This window comes from Pleurodeles waltl, chromosome 1_1 (genome assembly GCF_031143425.1).
Source record: "Pleurodeles waltl isolate 20211129_DDA chromosome 1_1, aPleWal1.hap1.20221129, whole genome shotgun sequence".
Lineage (NCBI taxonomy): Eukaryota > Metazoa > Chordata > Amphibia > Caudata > Salamandridae > Pleurodeles > Pleurodeles waltl.
In genome coordinates, this window is record NC_090436.1 from 87718606 (window position 1) to 87744309 (window position 25704).

Here is a 25704-nt window from a genome sequence, read left to right on the forward strand (position 1 = left end):
TTCAAGGTAATGCCGGTTCTCGCTCTTCGTCTAGGAAAGGAGGTGGCTGTGACATACTTGTTGCTGCCATGGTAACTTTTCTTACTTTCTTTCTTAAAAGCTTGCTTAGAAACTATTCACACTATGATATTATATAAACAATAATACAATACATATGCACAGATACCAGTACTGAAAGTGTTCATTCCTCAGGGTGCACAGTCTCTACAAAGAGTGTAAAACGATAAAAGTTCCTCCTAAATGTGTTATAATACTTATAGCTTCAAGAGGAAAATGAGGTTGCACAAAGGAAATCGTGCCATCACCGGTGCACACTTCCTGGTCTCTGCACGTTCTATAGGCGAGTACGTGTAATTCCCCAAGCAGGAACGCTGGAAGGAGTAAAGCACGTGCTCCGGAGCGCATAATTGAAGCAGAATATCTTGAAGAGGTCACACTTCATGGTCTCTGCGCGTTCTATTTTATTGGTGATGGCTACACACACATAGTGCCTCAAGCAGGAATGCAGGAAGTAGTGAAGGAAGGCGCTCAGGGGCGCATAATTGAAGAGGAATATTTGAAAAGGTGGCGCCTTACAACACGCGAAGCATTCTCACAGAATGGTGAGTAGAATCGTTTTTTCATCTTTTTTTTTTCCTTAGCTGGGCCTGTCAGAGTCAAAACAACCCTGCAGGCTGCTTGTAGTTGGGCTCCTTAACGTCCCGCTAATCAGTACTTAGCAGCCTCGTAGAACTAACTGTTCCTCAGTTCTTCAGAATAATACACGGACTATTGTATCAAAAATATGCTCCTTTTTAAAGCTGTGCCTGTCAGGTTAGAAACACACTGCAGGCAAGTGGCGTGTCCCGTATGCTGATATGACGCATACACTTTAATGAGATAGACACATAGTTTAAAGATAGGAGCAGTACCTTCTGGAAGAAATAATCCGAAGTCAACAGTACCTTGATAATTTGCAGTGGTTCCCAACCTGTGGTCCGGGGACCCCTGTGGGTCTGCGAAGCCTCCTCTGGGGGTCCCGACTGCTTAGAAAAGTAAATAATATTCACAGATTTTATTACAAGACAGGAGGCTCATATTATGCTATTCTTTTCATGCTTTATTTTAAACAGCAGGCAAGAAACTACAAATCCCAGAATCCCTGGGAAAAAACTACAAAACTGCGTCACAATGGGATCCACCAATCACACGACGATCCCTATAATAACTATCTTGACTGAGAGCAACAAGCCCTCTTTTCTTGCTGCTCGCAGTCAAGATAAGTACACTGCTCGCATTCTTGTTTTTATATGTTTTGTCTATGACTTTAAAATGTAATTATATGATGTGTCATATGTTTATATCTTTTATTCTGTCACTGTTTCCTGGTCTTGGATAGACTGTCCTCCGTAATTTAGTTTTCATCTCTAGCGCTCGCGCGCTCCGTTGCGCATTCCGCGCTGGCAGGCCGACTGTCAGAACGTTCTCTCAACGTTCTAACAGCCGCGCCTCAACTAACGGCATTCCTCAAATTCCTTCCCACATGCGGCGGCTTCAGCGTGTGCTCAGCTGTGTTCAGACCTTCACTCTCGAGTTATTTTTACGAGCGTCTGACAAACAACTCCTCAGCGTGTTAAGCTTTACACACTTGACTGGCCGGCTTATTTTCTTTGACTCGCAATACAAATTCCTTCTGTGGCTAATACGCTTGCTGTTTCACAAGCGCGTTTTTTCCATTAAGGTTAGTGGCACATTCCCTCAACCCCGGCCAGCCTCCCCAGGTCAGTTAACGCTTTCCTAATTCTTTTTTCCCTTGGTTTAAACAGGATTTTTTCCTGTTCCTTTCCCTTTTATTAAATTTAGACCTTCTTCTTTCCCCATTATGTCAGAGGACGACCAAACCCAGTCCATAAAGGACAATTTGAAATCCTTTATCAAAGATTCGGTCCAACACGCTGTATCAGTGTCTATGTTGGACGTTTCAAAAAATTTGGAAGCCTCTATCTCGAAACTGCTTCACGCACCCAAAGTGAACCCTCTTTTGAGAGGCAAGAAACGTGTGTCCTACTCCAGGGACAGTTCAAAAGGCGTTTCTCATAAATTTGGGCCTCCAACCCGAGAGGTGAAATCTTCGGGTCTCCCCTCCTCCCCCCTTAATATCCTTCATTTACAGGACACGGATAGTGATGGGGATGATGATGTCTTACAAGACAATCTTGATGATGATTATTTTGATGGGCCTCCGGAGAAAAGGCAGAAAATTTCTCCTCATGAGTACTCCCCTCACTTAGTGCCCGACGACCTAGTTGATCCGGTTGGTGAACCTTTGTTTGACCCTACTTCTATACATCATCCCAATTCTTCGGAATGGTTCCCTTCAGATCATGTTTCGGATTACATATCCTTTTATCTCCGCCATCCCCTGGATAAATCATCCAGAAATAAATTAAAATCTGAATGTCCCAGGCCCTCCCTACCCTGTAAAGTCACAGATACCCCTGCCATTGATCCCAATATGCTCCTTTTCTTCACAAAATTCGGTAAAGATCCCAAGAAAGGAGTTGACGGAGCCTGGTCAAATTGTCAAGATAGACTCCTAGACTTAGTGGGTCCCCTCACCAGGATTTTCGATCTTGCTGAGGAAGCCAAGATGGAAGGCTCGCAAGTGGATCCTGATACCCTCTCCAACTGGGCTCAACGGGCTATCTGTATGTTGGGCAACGCCAACTCCTACATTTCCCAGGAACGTCGCAAAAGCCTCCTCCTCAGGATTGATCCAAAACTCAGCACTCTGGCTTCTAAAGAGGAAGGCCTTAATGCTGATGGTCTACTCTTTGGGGACTCTTTCATAAAGGAGATGGGCAAATACGTCTCTACTTTTAATTCCCTGGACAAAGCCCATTATTCAATGAAGAGAATTTTTTCCAATCGGGTTTTTGGAAGGGCCGGCAAAGGAAGGAGCCGTTTTGCCGGCCGCTTCGCATCAAGGGGTCAATCCCTCAACAGAGGCTCCTACACCCAGTCCAGCCAGCTTGAAGTGTATCAAGGATACAAACCCCAATTCTACCCTCGCAGATTCCGCGGCGGCCGCAACAGGGGTTACAGAGCCAAAGGAGAACAACTTGCAGGTAAGATCTTTCAGTTCTGGCCTTCCTCCAGTAGGAGGCAGACTAGTTTGTGTTTAAACGTTTGGCTGTCAATAACTTCCGACCCTTGGATAATCCAGACCGTCCAAGGCTATTGCATAGAGCTTTATCAGACCCCTTTTCAACCCTTCCTTCCTCGCCCCCTTCATTTTTCTCACGATCAATCTCGCCTCATTCAAGACGAGATACAAGGTTTACTGTCAAAGCAAGCTATAGAAGAAGTGGTGTTCGACCCTTCGGGTTTTCTCAGCAATATCTTTCTGGTTCAAAAGAAAAACAAAAAACATATACCGGTCATAAACTTAAAGGAGTTCAACAACTTCGTAGTGTATCACCACTTCAAGATGGAAACTATTCTCCATCTCAGGGATATTCTTCTTCACAACGACTGGCTAGTCCGCATAGATCTCCAGGACGCCTACCTTTCAGTACCGGTGCATCCTTCATTCAGAAAATTCCTCCAGTTCCGGTGGGAAAATTCTTTCTTTCGTTTCAAAACTCTTCCCTTCGGCCTTTCTTCTGCCCCTTGGTGCTTCACCAAGATACTCAACCCATGGTGACCTTTCTCAGGGCCCAAGGAATACGCCTTATCGTCTATCTCGACGATTTCCTACTTATGGCCCAAGACAGGTCTTCCCTAACATCCCATCTAAAAATTTGTCAGGACCTCCTTTCTCAGTTGGGGTTCCTTATAAACTTCCAAAAGTCATCTCTTGTTCCTTCCCAAACTCTCGAGTTCCTTGGATTCCTCGTAAACACCGTTGAGTCGATTCTCCAGCTTCCTCAGGACAAAGTTTCTTTGATAAAGAAAGAAATTCGTCATGCCTTGTCTCTCCCTTATACTTCCCTCAGGGCACTGGCTCGTCTAGTAGGCCCCCTTTCTTCTTCCATCCAGGCCATATTTCCGGGCCTTCTTCACTACAGAGCCCTTCAGAGGCTCAAGATCTGCCATCTTCAACAGGGACTGTCGTATTCGGATCAGGTTGTTCTCGACGCGGACTCCAGAGAAGAACTCACATGGTGGATGAGTCATTTAGACGCCTGGAACGGGAGAACGATTTTCTCTGCCGCCCCAGATCTTGTCCTAGAATCAGATGCAAGTCTGACAGGATGGGGCGCGAGATGTGGTCCACACTCGACTGGCGGGCCATGGTCCGTTCAGGAGTCGTCAATGCACATAAACTGTTTAGAGATGCTTGCAGGTTTCTTTGCCATCCAGTCCTTTACCAAAGACAGAGTAAAATGTTCCATTCTTCTCCGAATGGACAATCTATCTGCAGTATCTTACATAAACCGCCTGGGCGGGACACGATCCAAACCTTTAGCCCTTCTGGCCAAGAGTCTTTGGGAGTTTTGTCTTCACAAAAATATTTCAGTCAGAGCGGAATACCTACCAGGCAATCTCAATGTTGTGGCCAATTGGTTCTCAAGACACTCCCACGACTCGAGCGTCTGGCGTCTTCACCCTTCTATATTCAAGCGGCTTTCTTCTATCTTCGGTATAATGTCCATAGACCTCTTTGCCTCAAGACTCAACTCCCATCTTCCCAAATTCTTCAGCTGGAGACCAGATCCCTTAGCCTTGGCTTCCGATGCTTTTCTCCAGCTTTGGCCTCCTTCCCTTCTGTACGCCTTCCCCCCCTTTCTCTTTATTGCCCGGGTCCTAGCACATGTACGCCGTCAGGGCTCCTCCCTAGTTCTAATCACCCCATTCTGGCAGTCTCAACCCTGGTTTCCGACCCTGTTAGAGCTCTCGTCAGATCTTCCAGTCCTGATCTCCCCCTTCCCAGACCTTCTTTTGAATCCCCAGGGACATCCTCACAACCTCATATTACAAGGTTCTCTATTCCTCATAGCTTGGAGAGTTTCGGGGCTTCCTGGAGAACCCCAGGAATTTCGCAACAGGCTGTCCAATTCATCCAACAATCTTGGGTGCCGGGTACCTCAAAGGTTTACAGAGCGGCTTGGTCAGTATGGTGCAGCTGGTGTATGGACAGGGATTCCGATCCCGTTTCAGCTAGCGTTACCTTAATTGAAAATTTTCTAGCTTCCTTAGCCTCTCAGGGCAAAGCATACCGTACCGTTAATATAGATCAGCAATATCTTCAGAACATGTCAGGGTGGATGGTAGACCAGTGGGAGAGCATCCCTTAATTTGCTGCCTATTAAAAGGAATACGCTTTTCCAAACCTCCAACCCCCAAATATAATTCCATGTGGGATGTGAACTCCGTCCTCCGTCTGCTCCTTTCTTGGCCTGATAATTCGGACCTCTCGTTAAAATATATGTCTGCTAAAATCACTATGCTCCTCTGTTTGGTCTCTATCAAACGAGTTTCTGATGTCAAAGCTCTGGATGTTTCCTCCTTTCAGTTCTCTTCCTTCGGTGTGTCTTTTAATGTGGCTAGACGTACTAAGACCAATTTGTCTTCTGTGATTTACCCCTTCTTTCCCTCCCAACCTAAGTTGTGTGTGGCTAATTGCTTGAAAGCGTACGTTTCACGAACTGCAGATCTCAGGACAGCATCTTCTTCTCAGTTATTGATTTCCTACCAAAAAACCCACAAACCTGTATCATCTCCCACTTTAGCCTGTTGGCTTAAGTGTCTGATGGATTTGGCTGGTGTCCCTATTAACATTTACGGTGCACATTCTGTTAGAGGAGCTACAGCTTCTAAGGCCTTTTTTTGCTGGGGCTAGTTTACAGGATATCCTTAGATCTGCAGATTGGTCTAACGTCAATACGTTTAGAACGTTCTATTGCAAACCTGTTGATCATCCTCTGCAGAATGTTGTTTCATTGCTTTGAACAAGCATAATATGAGCCTCCTGTCTTGTAATAAAATTGAGATTTTCCTAGCCTTGGTGTCAGAAAGGCTAGATTTTATTAAAGACAAGGAGGCGAGTATTATCCTACCTCTTCTAATCCTCCCTGTTCTTTTATTCTAGTTGCCTCCACCGCAACCAATAACAGCGCTACCATCTGATCAGCGTCTTTCAACTCCTTCTCCACCTTCTCTTCAACCAGCAGAATCTACACAGGGTTATCCTTTCCTCAAGGCCTTCTGTATGGACGTCCTTTCAGCACTTTTGACTCTTTATGGTCTATTGTTGTTTTTCTCGAATCGTTCTATTGACTGACTTTCGCAAGAAAAGAGGGCTTGTTGCTCTCAGTCAAGATAGTTATTAGAGGGATCGTCGTGTGATTGGTGGATCCCATTGTGACGCAGTTTTGTAGTTTTTTCCCAGGGATTCTGGGATTTGTAGTTTCTTGGCTGCTGTTTAAAATAAAGCATGAAAAGAATAGCATAATACTCGCCTGCTTGTCTTTAATAAAATCTAGCCTTTCTGACACCAAGGCTAGGAAAATCTCAATTTGGTCCCCAGCTTTCAGTAATGACTCGGTGGGGGGGCCCCAGGATTCCAATATTGATTCAGTGGGGGTCCCCGGGTTCCAGTAATGATAAAGTGGGGGTCCACAGAAGTCAAAAGGTTGGGAGCCGCTGCTTCATGGTACATCTAAGACAAGGCGTGCATTGTAGATGCTCCACACAGCTGTCACTGGAATCGTTTGAATGAGCTGGAACCGATGGCCGCCAGAATACTTGTCACTCCTTTAACATTAAGGCTGACAGTGTCATGCTGTGACGAACGATAAACAAGAGGCATCAAGGATCAGTTTCCTTGAGGTGATTATTTGAGCATGCAGTCACAACCTCAGAGCCATAGCAACTGTCACAACTGTCATAACAGTGTAACCGTCGTGACAGTGGAATGTTCTAAGCCTACAAGGGGGAAGGGGAAACAGGAAAGAAGCAAGTGAACATATGAAGTAATAGTAGTACTAGTTCAATGTTGTCTGATTTAAATATGGTAATTATAAACATAAATATATTAGAATAACATATGAGTATAACCACAACAATTATTAATCCAAATATAAGGGGTTCTTTGAGCTTGGAGCTACACTCTGACACGGGAGAACCTTTATATAGCCAAGCCACTATGAACGTGAGATTTCAAGAGTTGTATACATCCCACCATGCCCCAGCGCCATAGCCACAAATGCAGGACATTGAGGATTTTCTGCCCCTGGGTTGCCTGCGGGTACGTTTTGGGAAGATGCAGATGATTTGGAAAGAGATATTACTAAGCAAGAAGCCAGAGCTGCCATTAAAAGCATGGCATGTGGGAAAGTTCCTGGAGCAGACGGCCTGCCTGTGTAGTTCTTAGCTGCATATAGGAATAGCATGGCACCAAAACTAGTAGAACTTTTCTACACAGCTCTTAAGTCAGGTCATCTACCAGTGTCTACATGTGAAGCTCTAGTCATTCCTCTCCTGAAACGTGATCGCCTTCTCACAAATGCCAATACCTACTGGCTCAATGTGCACTATAAAGTTCTTAGTCGAATTCCTGTGACCTGACTCCTGCCCCATATGCTCTCTTTGGTTCATATAGATCAAGGCGGTTTTATTCCTGAACGATTATTTTTTTGGATAAGAGGTTGGCTGCTGTCATGGGAAATGACATTGAGAAGGCCTTTGATAGTCTGAGTTGGGAATTCTTGTGTCAAGTAATAGCTCGAATGGGTTTGGGTCCTGGGTTCATTCACTGGAATCAGCTTCTCTACTTGGGACCAACAGCGCAGGTATGCACTGGCAGAACTGTATCTGAACTTTACGATGTGGGATGCAGAACTGGGAAGGGTGTCCAATCTCCCCGTTATTATTCACCATCGCAATGGAGCTCCTGGCTAGCTTAGCTCGCATGGGGTGGGGGTTACTGTAGGTTGGAGATCGGTGGGCAATCCCATTATGCGGCATTATATGCTGACAATATGCTACTTTTTCTCTGGGATGTTGGAGTAGTCTTACTGGCAGTAATAGATTTATTGGAACACTTCGGAGTCTCAGAGCTGCATATCAAATGGTAGGAATCCCAGTTGTTACCACTTTGTGGAGATGTGGAAATGCGGTGGTTAAAATGGTGGCACTTTTGAGATTGCTTTATTTCTTTGCCACACTGCTATTTCTGGTGCCTCGCCAGCTGTTCTGGGACCTGGAATCCCTACTTCTACAAGTGATCTGGGGAACAGGGAAGCATAGGGTGGCACTAACAAAATTGCTGTGCCCTGTGGCGGAGGGAGGACTCGCAGTGCCTGACCTAGATTCTTATTACTTGGCGGCTGTTAAAAATAGGGTCTTTGGTTGGCAGTCAGGTTACTCCCTGTCCAAGCAAGGACCCTCTCTCTAGTCAGAGTAAGTCACAGAAAATCCAAATTATCCTGTGCCCACCATCTGGTAGCTTGAAACTGAGCAGTCAGGCTTTACTTGGAAGGCAATGTGCAAAGTATTTGTGCAATAAATCATGCAACAATACAGTATAAACATCACAAAAATACACCACACAGGTTTAGAAAAATATAGAATATTTATCTGATTAAAATAAGGTAAAAAAGATCAAGGTTTGATAAGTACAAGTTGAGATACCTCTTTTGTAATGAAAAATAGAGTCTTTAGTTCTTAAAAAGCAATAAGTGTCTCTTGCAAGCACAAAGTACCTGGTTTGCGTCTAAATTATCCGCACGGGACCGCCGAGGAAGAGATGCATGAAAAATGGGGAGGGGTGCGTCGATTTCTGCGGGCGCACACAGACGATGCATCAATATTTTCCACACAGCAAGGGCCTTGCGTCCATTTCCGGTGCGCGGACTGGATCATCTTTGGGTAGCGGGGTATTTGGACGCCCTAGGGACGATGCAGAGAAAACCTGGGCATGCGGGACGAAGTCATAGGAGCTGCGTCGATCCGGTGGGTGATGCAGGGAAATTTCTGTCGCACAGCAGGTGCTGTGACAATTCCTCATTGCAGGAAGTCAGGCTGCATCGTTCCGGCTCGGCAATGTGTCGATCCAGTGGGCAGTGCATCGAAATTCCGGTCATAACACTGGCTTTGCGTCAATGTCCACTCGGGGAGCCGGGCTGTGTCATTCTGGTTCGGCGTGAGGTGATTTTCTCACCGCGGTGCAGGAAGTGCATTGATTCCGGCAGGCTGTGCGTTGATTTTTTGCCGCACAATGAGTTCTTTGCAGAGATGAAGTCTTTTTGACCCTGAGACTTCAGAAAACAGGAGGCAAGCTCAATCCAAGCCCTTGGAGAGTACTTCTCAGCAGAGCCAGAGGACAGCAAGGCAGCAGGGCAACAGCAGGCATCAGTCCTTTGCAGAAAAGCAGTCAGGTGAGTCCTTTGGCACCCAGGCAGCTCCTCCTAGCAGGTTCAGAGTTCCTTTCTCAGTAGGTATCTTGTCAAGAAGTGTCTGCAGAAGTTTCTTCAGAAGTGTCTGTGGAAGTGTCTGAGTTGGTAGGGTCAGAGGCCCTGGTTAAATACCCGAATGTGGCTTTGAAGTGGGGGAGACTTCAAGGAGTGGCTTAGAAGTGCACAAGGTCCCCTTTCATTTCCATCCTGTCTCAGTCCCAGTAGGGTGTTAGGCAGTCCATTGTGTGAGGGCAGGCCACTGTCCTTTGACATATGTGTCAGGCCCTCCACCCTCCCAGCCCAGGAAGACCCATTCAGTATGCAGATGTGTGCAGGTGTGACTGAGCATCCTGTGTTTGGGGTTGTCTGAGAGAAATGCACAAGGGAACTGTCAACTAACACAGCCAGATGTGGATTGGAAGGCACAGAAGAATTTAAGTGTAGAGAAATGCTCACTTTCTAAAAGTGGCATTTCTAGAATACCAATATTAAATCCAACTTCACCAATAAACATGATTTTCTATTACTTTCTGGCCATACTAAATATGACCTGGTTACCCCTTTCAGATGAGAATCTACCACTCAACCAGTATATGAGTAGCCCTAATGCTATCCTTTGACAGGAGCATGCCTCACAGCAGTGTAAAATGAATGTAGGAGTTTTACACTGCCAGGACATATAGAACACACATGTTCATGTCCTGCCTTTTACCTACATAGCACCCTGCCCTATGGGCTCCCTGGGGCCTACCTTAGGGGTGACTTATATGTAGAAAAAAGGGGAGTTTAAGGCTTGGCAATTACTTTTAAATGCCAAGTCGAAGTGGCAGTGAAACTGCACACACAGGCCTTGTAGTGGCAGGCCTGAGACATGGTTAAGGGCTACTTATGTGGGTCGCATAACCAGTGCTGCAGGCCCACCAGTAGTATTTAATTTACAAGCCCTGGGCATATGTAGTGCACTTTACTGGGGACTTACAAGTAAATTAAATAGGTCAATTGGGTATGAGCCAATGTCACCATGTTTTAAGGAGAGAGCATATGCACTTTAGCACTGATTAGCAGTGGTAAAGTGCACAAAGTCCTGAAGCCAGCAAAAATGAGGTCAGAAAAAGAGAAAGAGGAAGGCAAAAAGTTTGGGGGTGACCCTGCAGAAAGGCAATTTCCAACAGCGGCCCAACCACAATGGTTAAACCAGTGGGTTTACTGTAGAATGTGTCCAGAAGAAGAGGGTACCATTGGCTTGCCTCCTGACTTGTGGGACATTTTGCGGGTTCTCTTGGATCATTGGCAATGTTTACCTGCAGTCTCTTGGGAGCTCAAAGTAATACAGCAGTGCTGGCGATGTTGTCTACAGCATGTTCATGTTCAGGTGCCTTATTCACCAGATTTGCCACTAAAGTGGTTGAAAATAGTGGCTCGCATAGATGCATTGGGGGATAGATGGATGGGTTGAACATGGGGTTAATAATAATACGAGATTTGTACCAGGATGGAGTATTGGTTGTGTTTGAAGACTTTGCTGGAGAATTCTGTATACCAGGAGGCCATGTCCTGTTGCATAGAGCAGTGGTTGCCACAATAAGGAATCACTGGGGGAATAGATGGTCTGAACCTCTTACCCATCAGGTGTGCCGGTTGCTCTGTACAACTTCAGGCCGTGTAAAAGTGGTCACATCTTTCTATCGTGCTAATCGTGCTGGTGTTCCTAATTCTCTCACTGACCTGAAAGAAAAATGGGATACTGATCTAGAGCTTCAGGTTATTGCTATGGACTGGGAGAGGATCATAGCACATATACCGGCTGTTTCTTGTAATGCCGGGTTCAAATTAATACATTTTTATATTCTGCCCAGAGCTTACCTTAAGCCTAGCAAAATCAGTTGGTGTTATGTAACTACTGCTGCAAAATGTCCAAGATGTGGGGAGTTAGGGGCAGAAATGTTCTATAGGGTATGGCCCTGCCCATCCTTGGCGTAGTTTTGGGAAATGGTTATAACTTTACAAGTGATCCCTTGTACACCCTTAGCCTGCATACTTGGGGGATACTCTCGCCCCAAAAAGAAGAAAACCACTACTATTGGAAGTCTATGTGATACCCTCAAATAATTAAATGATGAAAAGAACTGGTTAAATAGGCTGGTCTTGAGATTGCTGTGTTATTTTGAGAGCTGAAAAAAGGGTGGGGAACAATTGAAAGAGCTAGAGCATGGGAACACCCTGTGGATTGCTTGTTGGCCCTGAATGATGACACGGACACGTTGATAGCTCCATGATTTCTGAGGAGGATCTGGAGGGTGGTAATAATTGACCTTGCATGGATGGACTTGGGTGGGATTTGGAACTGATGTGGTGAACTTTGAAGATGTTGGCCACTACGATACACTACATATGACCGCTTGGTAAGGGGTAACTAGGTGGGGGAGTTAGTTGTTGTTTGCTAGTTAGAAGATGTAGTGGACTAATGATATGTTTGAATATGTTTTGTACATCAACTGTACTTGCTTGCTTGTCATTTGTAACCTATTTATTATATGTGCTTGCTTGTCTTTGCACTTCGAGTGTACTTGCTTGCTTGTTATTTTTAACTTATTTATTTTACGTACTTGCTTGCTTGTCATTTCTAACCTATTTATATGTACTTGCTCAATTGTCATCTTTAACCTATTTATTATATGTATGTGCTTGCTTGTAATTTTTTATCTATTTACTATGTACTGTTGTAGTGCATCAGTCACTATTTGCAATCTATCCTGGCAGCTATTGCTTTATGTTTTTAATTGAAAACAATAGAATTTTGTTTAAATCCATGTTTGGTGAGAGAGTAGGTGATGAGGAGCATGCATGTTATATGGTGTGTTGTTTGGGAAGTGTTTGGTCTGCGTGAGCGTGAGCAGGTGACTGGTTTGTGTGAGTGTGAATGAGTGGGATGGTGGGTGCTGTTGGTGCGGGAATGGTGGGTATAGGATGCAGAGGAGTGCATGAGAATTTGCAGAAGATGATTGTGAATAATCCTTATATGTTGTGTGGTGCTGTATGGCAGCACTGCAGCAAGCTCTGTTCTTAAACATGTAGAAGCACATCAAGATATCGATGGCTAGAGAGAAGACCAGGGTCCCTGGCAGTGGTTGCAGTCCAGGCACATATGGGCGCAGACCAGTTTGCCTGTGGCATGCCCGCTTCGCATCCATGCTGCAGCCGCCTTTAAAGAGGTCCTGGGAGGAGGGAGGAGTGCAGGGCATCATAGGCAGGAAACAAGTGGTATTACTTCCGGTGCAGAGGGATGATGGGAAATCCAGTGATGCCAGTTCCATGTTATGCTCACTCTCATGTCCTCACCCATTACATTTGTGTGCTTCCCTCCCGCCCACTCCACCCACATTTCTCTCTTTCCCATTGTTTCTCCTCTCCAACCCCCACTCCATGTTTCTTCCGTCACCCCCTCCCTCAATGTTGCTTCCTTCAACCTTGCCTGACTGATTTTCCTCCAAAATCCCTGCAGGGCTCCCCCAACCCTCAACCTTTGTGTTGCTCCTCCTGACCACTTTGCAAAAAACACGTTTGCATATTTTTTTCTTTTTATTTACTGATCCATCTCTGATTGGCAAGAAAAAAAACAGTCATGTCATTTTGTTGGCCCGCACATGTGTGGTTCCCACACCTACTAAATGACACATCGGGTGCTTCATAGGCTTTTCTTTTTCATTTTTAGCCATGCTGCACAGCATCAGTGTTGCCATACAGCATGGGTAAAAAACACTGCCAATGCCAGTAGGTCCCAAACGCGAGAACTATTTGCTTTGCCAATTGATGTTTTAATCAGAGCATTGTTTTTGAGCCCATCATATTTGGTGGGTGTCTTTCCAGAGCATTACACCTACCCTCATACATTCACTCCCAAGCTGCATCCTACTCTTTAAAAATACTTATCCTGTGGTAATGCAGAGTACTGTAAATATATCCCAGGAAATATATCACAAAATAAAAAATAGAAAAATATCATTATTGTAATAGAAAGTTGATGATGAAACATATAATAAAAAGGTTTTATTTTTGGAGGTAATACATTTCATTTTTGAAGCAAAGCCAAGCATGTGAAAGTGCACCAGTTCAGTTTTAGTGGGGACAGGTTTGCGTACAACCATCTTGTTTAGGTTACACCTAACCCTCTGCGCTACTGCCTCTGCCTCTCACTCCTTAACTCAAAGACTGTAATTGGTCTGTGAGTTCCCAACCCCTTGTCAACCCATTTGATAAATTGCCCTATTGTCTGCCTCTCCAGTCAGCTAATTAAATAAACATTGTCAAGGCTAGGAGGTATGGGTTTAATGTAACAAAATATGCAACCACAGACATAAAGAAATGATTAACCCATTTGATAGCACAATAAAGCCAGTCTTGTTGGTGCTGGAAAAGCTTGGTAGTGGTGTTGATGTGTTGTGTTAGTGATCTGGTAACGACAGGTGGTGGTATTGGTGGTATTAGTGTTGGTGAGGACGTGACATTGGTGGTCAGACACTAGGCCTGGTATTTGAAGTGTAAAGGTAGTACTGGCAGTGCTACTGGTGTGGTATTGGTAGTAGTGTGAAGTTGTCGTATTGGTAGTGGGATAGGTGTTGGTAGTGTTGATGATGATGGTATTGTGGTGAAGGTATAGTTGATGTTCGCCTCATAGATGTTCTTGGTGCTATTGATGGTGGCATCTGTGGTGGTAGTGCTGATATGACTGCTAGTTTTGGAAATAATGTTACTGGTTTAGGTATTGTAGTGTTTTAAAGTTAAGGAGGACTTGATGATATGGTACAGGGCCGTAGTCACGGTGGAGGTTGGGGCGGTATCAGGGGCTGCAAGACCAGGCAAGCCCATATTTATATCTTACCCCCCTAAATCTGAGGCCCCCGTACTACTGGGACTTTTAAAATGTGCCTAATATTATTTTTTCATTTTTAACTGTCCCTTTTAGGGTTGAACGCAAAGTGCTTTGTCCCTGGTGTAATTTATCTGTAGGCTTTTAACCACGCCCATAAGTTTGGTTGGTTTGTGGGTTCAAAAATTCACTTGATTTCATTTGTGAAAGGCATGCATACGTCATGCCTTTTCCAGTGTTTAGCTCGCCTTGAACGCACCGGACAACTACTGAAAACATACGAGGCTCCCTGTTTTCTGTATGGTTTCTGAACTACTTTTTATCTTTATTTTGTAGGCAGTGCGATCTCGCTGGGCAGAAGTTGAGTGCTTTGTATGACATTGACACTGTTACATGGATAAATATACTTTTGCTGGTTACATGGATAATTGCACTTTTGCCGATACGTTTCACTGCAAGTGAACTTCTGTTTCCCTTTGTTTGTCTCCTTCACACCAATGGCGCCATTGGCTCACCTCATGTGAAACTGTTTTACTTTTCATTTGTTTCCTTTGTGTTACTTTTCTTTTATTGAAAGCGAGCAGTCTGTGTGCATGTTTTCTACTTGATAGCATGAGAAGGCAGGCAATGACATTGGAACATGATGCGCTGTTTCTAATTGGCGTGTGCCCGTGTTTTGTGTTATTTCACTTTTATTAAAGAATAGCAGTGTTAGTGTATATGTTTTGCTACTTATACCGTGAAAAGGCAGCCAACTGCCTTGAAACATTATGCAAGGCACTTAAATGGCACGAACCTCTGTGTTGTTTTGCTTGTTTTGCATTTGGTAATTTGGTTTGTGCAAAAATGATAGCATGTGGGCATAGCAAAACAAACGATAATTTAGAACGATAAAGTAGCATGGGTGCGCACTGGTGAACGCTCTTTTTTTTTTTTCAGTGCATTGTTTTTATAACGTACGTGGTTCATGGGCAGTGATAAGTACTTTTTCCGATTTAATTCGGAACGCCTTGCTGTGTTTGCATATTACCTTTTATTTATTGACATTTTATCACTCTCTTTAAGAGAGTCTGTGTGGCAGGTTGCTTTCCGTCTGCTGATTAATATCTTTAAAGATATGGTAATTGTTCATTCTACAGATCCAAGCACTGCAAGCCGCTTTGGTTGTTTTACAGTCAGCTCTCACTCTATCCTGGTGCTTTTTAACACATAAACGATACTTCTTTTTAAAAGAAACACCTATATAAAGCGGACTACAAAGTCCTGGTTTAATTTGCACTATATACAACTTTTGTGTTTATTTATTTTCGATTTGGCACTTGTATTCGGGCCCAACTGCATACAGGCATACCAAAAAAGAATTGTTACTTTGCTGGAATAGCTAACTTACTCTCCCACTAGGCCGCTTCCAATAAACCTTGCTAAAATCGCAGGACCCGGCCATCTAGTTCTCTCTTTAAAAATAATAAGGACGTTTTCTCTGGTGTGAACCTCTCTATTGTACTAATTTCCTTCTTTCTCTCACAGCCAAAAACATTCTCATTTATGCGCACTTTGAAAATGCACCATTTACTATCTTAGAATAGGCGGCCCTTTAAGAGTCTCTAGAAGTGGCTTTAATGCGGATAACCACCTTTATCACTACTGTCTTCAGTAATGCTTTGCATCGCTTATCGTTTCAGACTTAAGCTAGAAATGACAATGAAAAGCTGGAAACAAAACTGTGTTTGGTTTGTCGTAGGTGATCACTTTGATTACTACAGTTTTAAAAACGTTCACTTACATTTCTATGGTGGTCATTATGACATTGATGGTGAGTGATAAAGTGTCGGAAATACCGCCAACAGGCCAGCAGTAATTACTGCCAAATTATGACTATGGCAGTGAGAACTCCCATAGATAGCCAACATACTACACCATCTGCCAGGGCGTTAACACCACACACAATGGCGTTAGCCATCAACACCCAGGTGAAAGATAAAGTACCGCCCACCATATTAAAACACAGCACACCACCACGATTTCCGTGGAGGAACCAACGTCATCAAACACCTGGTGGAAACACCGCACAGAAGATGAAAGATTCACTATCAGAGACACGGAGAAGGAAAACGCCGCCATGGAAACGGAACTGCAAGTCTTACTAATGCTGTTCTACACCATGCTCCACCTGGAACACCAATGCCGACGAAGACGACGACTGTGAGTACAGCCGCCTAGCAATCAAGGGAGGGAGGGAGGAAAACGAGAGTGACACACATACGCACAAACACATACCATTCACACAGACACCATACACACAACCAGCTGCAGAGTAAAACCAATGGGACATGAAACAAGGACAACAAGAAGGCAGTAATGAGATTGAATGGGAACAGCCACCAAATGAACCAATTGCACAACAAAGAGATATATACAAATGCCCATAAAGGGACAATGCCCAGACCAAAGTACTAAGGGCCCACATGGCTACAGGGCACAGTCCAAGGCCCAACTTGTTTCCTTACATCATCCACACAGAACTCTGCAGTGGCATCATTTTGCAAGTGGGCAGGCACCTCAGGGGGGTGGGCACCTCAGCCAAAGTCGGGGACTTGCCCACTGGTTCTGGATGGGGCTCCATGCCCACTAACTTTGCTGGGAAGTGCAAGGTCACAGTCTCTCTGGTGGGTGACTTGCCCACTGGTTCTGGATGGGCTCCATGCCCATTATGTTTGCTTGGGAGTGCAAGGTCACAGTCTCTCAGGTGGGTGACTTGCCCGCTGGTTCTGGAGGGGGCTCCATGCCTATTATCTTTGCTGGGGAGTGCAAGGTTACAGTCTCTCAGGTGGATGACTTGCCCACTGGTTCTGAAGGGGGCTCCTTGTACAGCAGTCCCTGGAGGGTGGCCTACATGCCCTCTGCTGGAGGTGAGGGCTGCACTGTCTCAGCTAAAGGTGAGGACTGCACTGTGTCAGCAAGTAAAGGTGTCTCCTGGGCAGCCTTTGCTGGAGGTGAGGGCTGTACCGTCTCAGCAGGTAGAAATGCAGCCTCTGCAGGAGGAGTGGGCTGCACTGCCTCAGCTGGAGGATGAGGGCTCCGTGACCACTGGTGCTGGTGGTGGTGGTGGTGGTGTCAGCAGGTGAAGGTGCCTCCTGGGCAGCCTCTGCTGGAGGTGAGAGCTGCACTGTCTCATCTGGAGGTGAGGGCTGCACTTTCTCAGCAGGTGAAGGTGCAGCCTCTGCAGGAGGAGTGAGCTGCACTTCCTCAGCTGGAGGTGAGGGCTCCGTGGCCACTGGTAGTGGTGGTGTCACCCTGCCAGCCTCTGCTGGAGGTGAGGGCTCCTTCCCCTTCATGGCAGGAGTCGAGGGCTCCTTCCACTTCATGGCAGGAGTTGAGGGCTTTGTCCCCTTCGTGGCAGGAGGTGCGGGCATCTTCCCCTTCATGGCAGGAGGTGCGGGCTCCTTCCCATTCATGGCAGGAGTTGAGGGCTTCTTCTCTTTCATGTCAGTCATTAAGGGCTTCTTCCCCTTCATGACAGAAGGTGTAGGATCCTTACCCTTTCTGGTTGGTGAAGTGGGATCCTCCACTCTCTTGCCTCCACTACTAGGAGGTGCCTCCACTATACCCGTGGACTGTTTGGCTGAGGTGCTGGGCTGAGTTGTTGGGACCCTGCTCTTGCGGGCAGGACGGAGGGGTGGGGGAGGGAAGAGGTCAAATTGGGCAAGGAAAAGTTTCTTAGGGACGGTGGGACGGGAAGAGGGACGAGGGATGGGAGTGGAAGTTGAGGGAGTGGTTGTTGGAGGTGTATGTCTGCTGGACTTGGGTGCAGGTATATGGGCAGTGTGCATGTGTGAGGTGGATGGCTGTTGGGTGTCTGAGTGCTTGCCTTTGTGTCTTTAGGAGGGGGGACAGACAGGGTGGGAGAGGACCCAGGGGGCATGTGGATGGATGTTGTGGAGGGGGAGACAGTGGAGGCAGTGGATGTGGTTGTGTGTGCAACAGTCTGGTGTTTGCGTGAGTGCTTGTGGGCTGAAGTGTGGTGCCTGTGTTTGACTGTGCATGCTTGTCGGTATGTGCGCATGGAATGGGTTGGGGTTGAGAAGACTGGAACTGGGAAGTGGTAGTTGGAGGGGGAACGGTAGGTACAGGAACAATGGCTGCCATCACAGAGGAGGCCAGATCCTGAATCAATCTCTTTTGGGCTGCCAATCCACTGTGGATGCCCTCCAGGAATGCATTTCATTGCTGCATCTGGGATGCCAGCCCCTGGATGGCATTCACAATGGTTGACTGCCCTACAGAGATGGACCTCAGGAGGTCAATAGCCTCCTCACTCAGGGCAGCAGGGCTCACTGGGGCAGGGCCTGAGGTTCCTGGGGCGAAGGAGATGCCCACCCTTCTGGGTGAGTGGGCACGGGCAACTTGCTGAGGGGCTACTGGGAGGGCGGTGCTCAAATGGGGAGGGGCGGCTGTACCTGCAGCTGGGGTGGTCACAGAGGTGTCTGCCACCACCAGGGAGCTTCCATCCGAGGAGGCATCTGAGTCTGTGTTGTCACCTCCTGTCTCTGCCGTGGTGCTCCCCTCGCCCTCCATCCCACTGGTTCCCTCGGCGTCAGTGGACTCTGCCTCCTGAGTCCTGTGGGATGCAGCTCCCTCTGTTGCTGGTGCCCCTGTTCCTCTGCCAGATGATGCTAATGCACACATGGATGGCATGACAGAAGAAAAAAGGGGGGGAGAGAGAAAGGGAGCACTAGGTCAATTTCTGTACCAACACCACAGAAGGCACACAGTATCGTCTAACTGACACCCACCACCCGGATCCCATGCCACCTAACAAATATTGTTGTAACAGCCACTGTACTCACCCCGTTGTGGCTGCTGTGATGCCCTCTAGCGCCCATCCAGCTCTGGGTAGGCCACTGTCAGTATGCGGGCCATCGGGGGGTCACATTCCTATGGGCACCCCTTCCTCGTTGGGAGGCCATCCCCAGCTGGGCCTCTGCGGTCTTCCGTGCCCAGCGTCTCAGGTCCTCCCACCGTTTCCAACAGTGGGTGCTCTGCCTGCCATAAACCCCCAGGGTCCACACGTCCTTGGTGATGGCATGCCATAATCCCTTCTTTTGATGGGTGCTGACCTGCAAAGGCGATACAGATGGGAGGACACTATTACACATACAATCAAGCCTGTCACACATATGGCCCACCAATCCCGTTTCCATCACCATTGGCACACTTATATCCCACCTCCCACCACCACCACAAGACAATTCCCCCTTGATGACACGATACTTGCACAAACATCTCATCCTTACCAAATGCATTGTGCCCAAGGTGTACTCACCTGTTGGTCTGGAGACCCATACAGCAGTCTGTACTGGGGTAGGGCCCTATCCACCAATCACTCCAACTCCTCCACAGTGAAGTCAGGGCCCTTTCCCCGGTCACATGGGCCATGGTAGGTTTCAGACACAGGTCACAGCAGCACACACAGTGTAGATGTTCCCCTGTTGAAGGTCAGGAAACAAATGAGGATTCAAATAGAAAATGGCGGTCACGTCTACGGCAGCGTATACTGTCATTGCCGGCTCTGATCCCCATTGGCCACTGTACTCCATAGAGACCCATATTATCCAATGAGGAATTGCACTGCGGTGCAAGGCCGTCTTCCGCCCGATGCCCAACGTCGGCGGAGTTACCTCACTTCCACCTGTCCCTCCATACAGGACAGGTTGTCGCCATTTCAAGGTGGTGGACAACAATCAGATTAAACTTAACTGCGTCACTGCCTAGATTTGCACATACCTTGCCATTCCTACTGTCCCATCACATAAATGCACTATGTACACTGATGTGGGGGTTCTATTGTTCAAATTGTGACAGCCTCCTCACTCAGGTGTCCCTTAGATACCTACCACTGCGGATGAATGGGGGGAAAAGACAAACCCCTGTGTACAGACCCCTTGTGGACTTGGCTACACTGGAGGACAGGACCATTATACTGACTTATAGACTGGACAGGGCCACAATCACAGAGCTGTGTGCCCAACTGGAACCTGACCTGATATCAGCTATCCGTCATCCCACTGGGATCTCCTCCCTCTTGTGCAAGTGCTATCAGTGCTCCATTTCTTGGCAACTGGTTCTTTCCAGGTGACAGTGGGCTTGGCAGCAGGAATGTCACAGGCAATGTTCTCATTCGTGCTGGCAAGGGTTTTGTCTGCCCTGGTGAAACACATGTGCAGCTAAATTGCTTTCCCCCAGGTGGAAGATTTGGCCACTGTGAAGGCAGGATTCTATGCAATGGGGCATATCCCCAATATTATTAGGGCGATTGATGGAACACATATTGCGTTTGTCCCCACCCCGCTAGAATGAACAGTTGTTCAGGAATCGTAAGAGTTTCCACTCACTGAATGCGCAAATGGTGTGCCTGGTGACCAGTACATCTCCCACGTGTAAGAAAATGCTACTCTTGGCATGGTTACTCCCTAACGTTTTGCCTTTTGTTAATGCCAGCTTTGATTGAAAGTGTGCTGGGACCCTGCTAACCAGGCCCCAGCACCAGTGTTCTTTCCCTAAAACTGTACCTTTGTCTCCACAATTGGCACAGCCCTGGCACACAGATAAGTCCCTTGTAAAAGAAACCCCTGGTACAAAAGGCCCTGTGGCCAGGGAAGGTCTCTTAGGGCTGCAGCACGTATTATGCCACCCTGGCGACCCCTCACGCAGCACATGCACACTGCCTCACAGCTTGTGAGTGCTGGTGTGGAGAAAAAGACTAAGTCGACATGGCACTCTCCTCAGGGTGCCATGCCCACAATCCACAGCTTGCGGCATAGGTAAGTCACACCTCTAGCAGGCGTTACAGCCCTAAGGCAGGGTGCAATATACCACAGGTGAGGACATAGGTGCATGAGCACTATGCCCCTACAGTGTGTACGCCAATTCTTAGACATTGTAAGTGCAGGGTAGCCATAAAGAGTATATGGTCTGGGAGTTTGTCAAATGCAAACTCCACAGTTCCATAATGGCTACACTGAATACTGAGAAGTTTGGTATCAAACTTCTCAGCACAATAAATCCACACTGATGCCAGTGTGGGATTTATTGAGAAATGAACACAGAGGGCATCTTAGCAATGCCCCCTGCATGCCAGCCCTACTGTTAGTGCTAGACTGACCGGTCTCTGCCAGCCTGCCACTCCCAGATGAGTTTCTGGCCACATGGGGGGAGTGCCTTTGTGCACTCAGTGACCAGGAACAAAGCCTGTCCTGGGTAGAGGTGCTTCACACCTCCCCCTGCAGGAACTGTAACACCTGGCGGTGAGCCTCAAAGGCTCAAGCCTGGTGTTACAACGCCACAGGGCACTCCAGCTAGTGGAGATGACTTCCCCCCCGGACACAGCCCCCACTTTTTGCAGCAAGACTGGAGAGATAATGAGAAAAACAAGGAGGAGTCACCCCTCAGCCAGGCCCACCCCTAATGTGACCAGAACTGATGTGACCCCCTCCTTAGAAAATCATTCATCTTGTTTTGGAGGATTTAGCCCAATAGGAATAGGGATGTGCACCCCTCCCCAAAGGGAGGAGGCACAAGGAGGGTGTAGCCACCCTCAGGGACAGTAGCCCTTGGCTTCTGCCCTCCAGCCCTAAACACACACCTAAATTGAGTATTTAGGGGTGACCCTCAACCCAGGAAATCAGATTCCTGATGACCCACAAAGAAGAAGGACTGCTGATCGGAAAACCCCAGAGAGAAAAAGGAAGGCGACAACTGCTTTGGCCCCAGCCCTACCGGCCTGTCTCCTGATTCAAAGAATCTGCAACAGCGATGTTTCCTGAGGGCCTACCAACCTCTGCCAACTCAGAGGACTGCGCTGAAACTGCAAAGGACCAAGAAACTCCTGTGGACAGAGGCCTTGTCTAAACCAGCAAGAAGAAACCATCTTTAAAGGGACTCCCACCTCACTCCAGAAGCGTAAGTCCACACCACTCTGCACCAGACGCCCCTGGCCCGTGTCCAGAGAAACCAACGACCCAGAGGGGATCCCCAGGCAACTCTGACAACGTGTCCACCCTGGGCTAACCTCTCTGCACTCCAGCGACAACCCCTTCAGACGGAACCCAGAGGTCTCCTCTAACCGTGACTGCCTGGTACAAAGAAACCCGAAGCCTGGAAGAAGCACTGCACCCGCAGCCCCCAGGCCCGTGAAGAACCAATCACTGGTGCAGCAGTGAGCAGCAGGCGGCCCTCACCCTTGCCCAGTCGGTGGCTGGCCCGAGGAGCCCCCGGTGCCCTGCATGCAACGTCTGAGTGACCCCTGGGTCCCTCCTTTGATTTCAATTACAAACCCAACGCCTTGTTTACCCACTGCACCCAGCCGCCCCTGTGCAGCTGAGGGTGTGCTTTGTGTGCCTACTTGGGACCCCCCCAGTGCTCTACAAAACCCCCCTGGTCTGCTCCCCGAGGACGCAGGTACTTACCTGCTAGCAAACTGGAACCGGAGCACCCCCTGTTTCCATAGGCGCCCATGTTATTTGGGCCCCTCCTTGACCTCTGCACCTGACCGGCCCTGTGTTGCTGGTGCTGGGTGTTTGGGGTTGACTTAAACCCCCAACGGTGGGCTGCCTATGCCCCAGAGACTGAACATGTAAGTGCTTTACTTACTGTATTAACCAACCTGCACTTACCTCCCCCAGGAACTGTTACATTTTGCAGTATCCACTTTTAAAATAGCTTATTGACATTTTATGCCAAACTGTGTGCATTACTGTTTTGATTCAAAGTCCTATCTATACTTATGCGAAGTACCTTATCATGAATGTACTTACCTGCAATTTGAATTTTGTGGTTCTAAAATAAATTAAGAAAATAATATTTTTCCATATAAAAACCTATTGGCCTGGAGTTAAGTCATTGAGTGTGTTCTCATTTATTGCCTGTGTGTGTACAACAAATGCTTAACACTACCCTCTGATAAGCCTAACTGCTCGACCACACTACCACAAATAGAGCATTAGTATTATCTATTATTGCCTCTGTCAAGCCTCTTGGGGAACCCCTCGACTCTGTGCACACTATCTCTCACTTTAAGATAGTATATACAGAGCCAGCTTCCTACACCACGCCACTGCCAAGTATCCTGGGTCGGTGTATGACGCCTTTGTCCTGAGGAATAGCAGCATTCCAAATGTGATGGCTCAACTACAGAGGCACAAGGTGTGGCTAATAGGTGAGCCAGAGTTCCCACCCACTGTATGTCAGTGTATGCCTTCAGGTGTTATCCCCATAGCATTGTGTAAGGCTAAATGTTGTCCCTCAATACTTGCTGGTGACTCTGGCTACCCAAACCTATTGGGGCTCCTGACCCCTGTGAGGAATGCCAGGACAGGGGCTGAGGACCGTTATAATGAGGTACATGGGTGAAAAAAGAAGAAGAATCGAGAGGACCTTTGCTTCGGCCTCCTGAAGGCCAGGATCAGGCGCCTCCATCTGACAGGTGGATCCTTGTGGTACTCACCCAGAAAGGTCTGCCAGATAGTAGTGGTATGTTGCATGTTGCACAACCTGGCCCTCAGACGACATGTGCCTTTCCTGAAGGAGGAGGAGACTGGAGATGCCCCTTAGCAGCAGTGGACCCTGAGGACAGTGAGGAGGAGGAGGCAGAGGATGTGGACAACAGAACATCAGTTATACGTAAATACTTCCAGTGACACACAGGTGAGACAGTGTAACTGATCATTGCTCTGACTATTGATTTCATCTGTGTGACTGTAGCATGAAGGCATTCACTTCCTTTGCATCTCAAATTACTGTCACCTATGGCTTCTCATTTTCCAGATGTTGGTGATATGACAACAATGATCTGTAATGTGACAGTTACAGATCATTAATTGTATCCTATCACAGTGTTCAGATCATTTGCACTACAGGGAGTGCAGAATTATTAGGCAAATGAGTATTTTGACCACATCATCCTCTTTATGCATGTTGTCTTACTCCAAGCTGTATAGGCTCGAAAGCCTACTACCAATTAAGCATATTAGGTGATGTGCATCTCTGTAATGAGAAGGGGTGTGGTCTAATGACATCACCACCCAATATCAGGTGTGCATAATTATTAGGCAACTTCCTTTCCTTTGGCAAAATGGGTCAAAAGAAGGACTTGACAGGCTCAGAAAAGTCAAAAATAGTGAGATATCTTGCAGAGGGATGCAGCACTCTTAAAATTGCAAAGCTTCTGAAGCGTGATCATCGAACAATCAAGCGTTTCATTCAAAATAGTCAACAGGGTCGCAAGAAGCGTGTGGAAAAACCAAGGCGCAAAATAACTGCCCATGAACTGAGAAAAGTCAAGCGTGCAGCTGCCACGATGCCACTTGCCACCAGTTTGGCCATATTTCAGAGCTGCAACATCACTGGAGTGCCCAAAAGCACAAGGTGTGCAATACTCAGAGACATGGCCAAGGTAAGAAAGGCTGAAAGACGACCACCACTGAACAAGACACACAAGCTGAAACGTCAAGACTGGGCCAAGAAATATCTCAAGACTGATTTTTTAAGGTTTTATGGACTGATGAAATGAGAGTGAGTCTTGATGGGCCAGATGGATGGACCCGTGGCTGGATTGGTAAAGGGCAGAGAGCTCCAGTCCGACTCAGACGCCAGCAAGGTGGAGGTGGAGTACTGGTTTGGGCTGGTATCATCAAAGATGAGCTTGTGGGGCCTTTTCGGGTTGAGGATGGAGTCAAGCTCAACTCCCAGTCCTACTGCCAGTTCCTGGTAGACACCTTCTTCAAGCAGTGGTACAGGAAGAAGTCTGCATCCTTCAAGAAAAACATGATTTTCATGCAGGACAATGCTCCATCACACGCGTCCAAGTACTCCACAGCGTGGCTGGCAAGAAAGGGTATAAAAGAAGGAAATCTAATGACATGGCCTCCTTGTTCACCTGATCTGAACCCCATTGATAACCTGTGGTCCATCATCAAATGTGAGATTTACAAGGAGGGAAAACAGTACACCTCTCTGAACAGTGTCTGGGAGGCTGTGGTTGCTGCTGCACGCAATGTTGATGGTGAACAGATCAAAACACTGACAGAATCCATGGATGGCAGGCTTTTGAGTGTCCTTGCAAAGAAAGGTGGCTATATTGGTCACTGATTTGTTTTTGTTTTGTTTTTGAATGTCAGACATGTTGAGATGTTATATTGGTTTAACTGGTAATAATAAATAATTGAAATGGGTATATATTTGTTTTTTGTTAAGTTGCCTAATAATTATGCACAGTAATAGTCACCTGCACACACAGATATCCCCCTAACATAGCTAAAACTAAAAACAAACTAAAAACTACTTCCAAAAATATTCAGTTTTGATATTAATGAGTCTTTTGGGTTCATTGAGAACATGGTTGTTGTTCAATAATAAAATTAATCCTCAAAAATACAACTTGCCTAATAATTCTGCACTCCC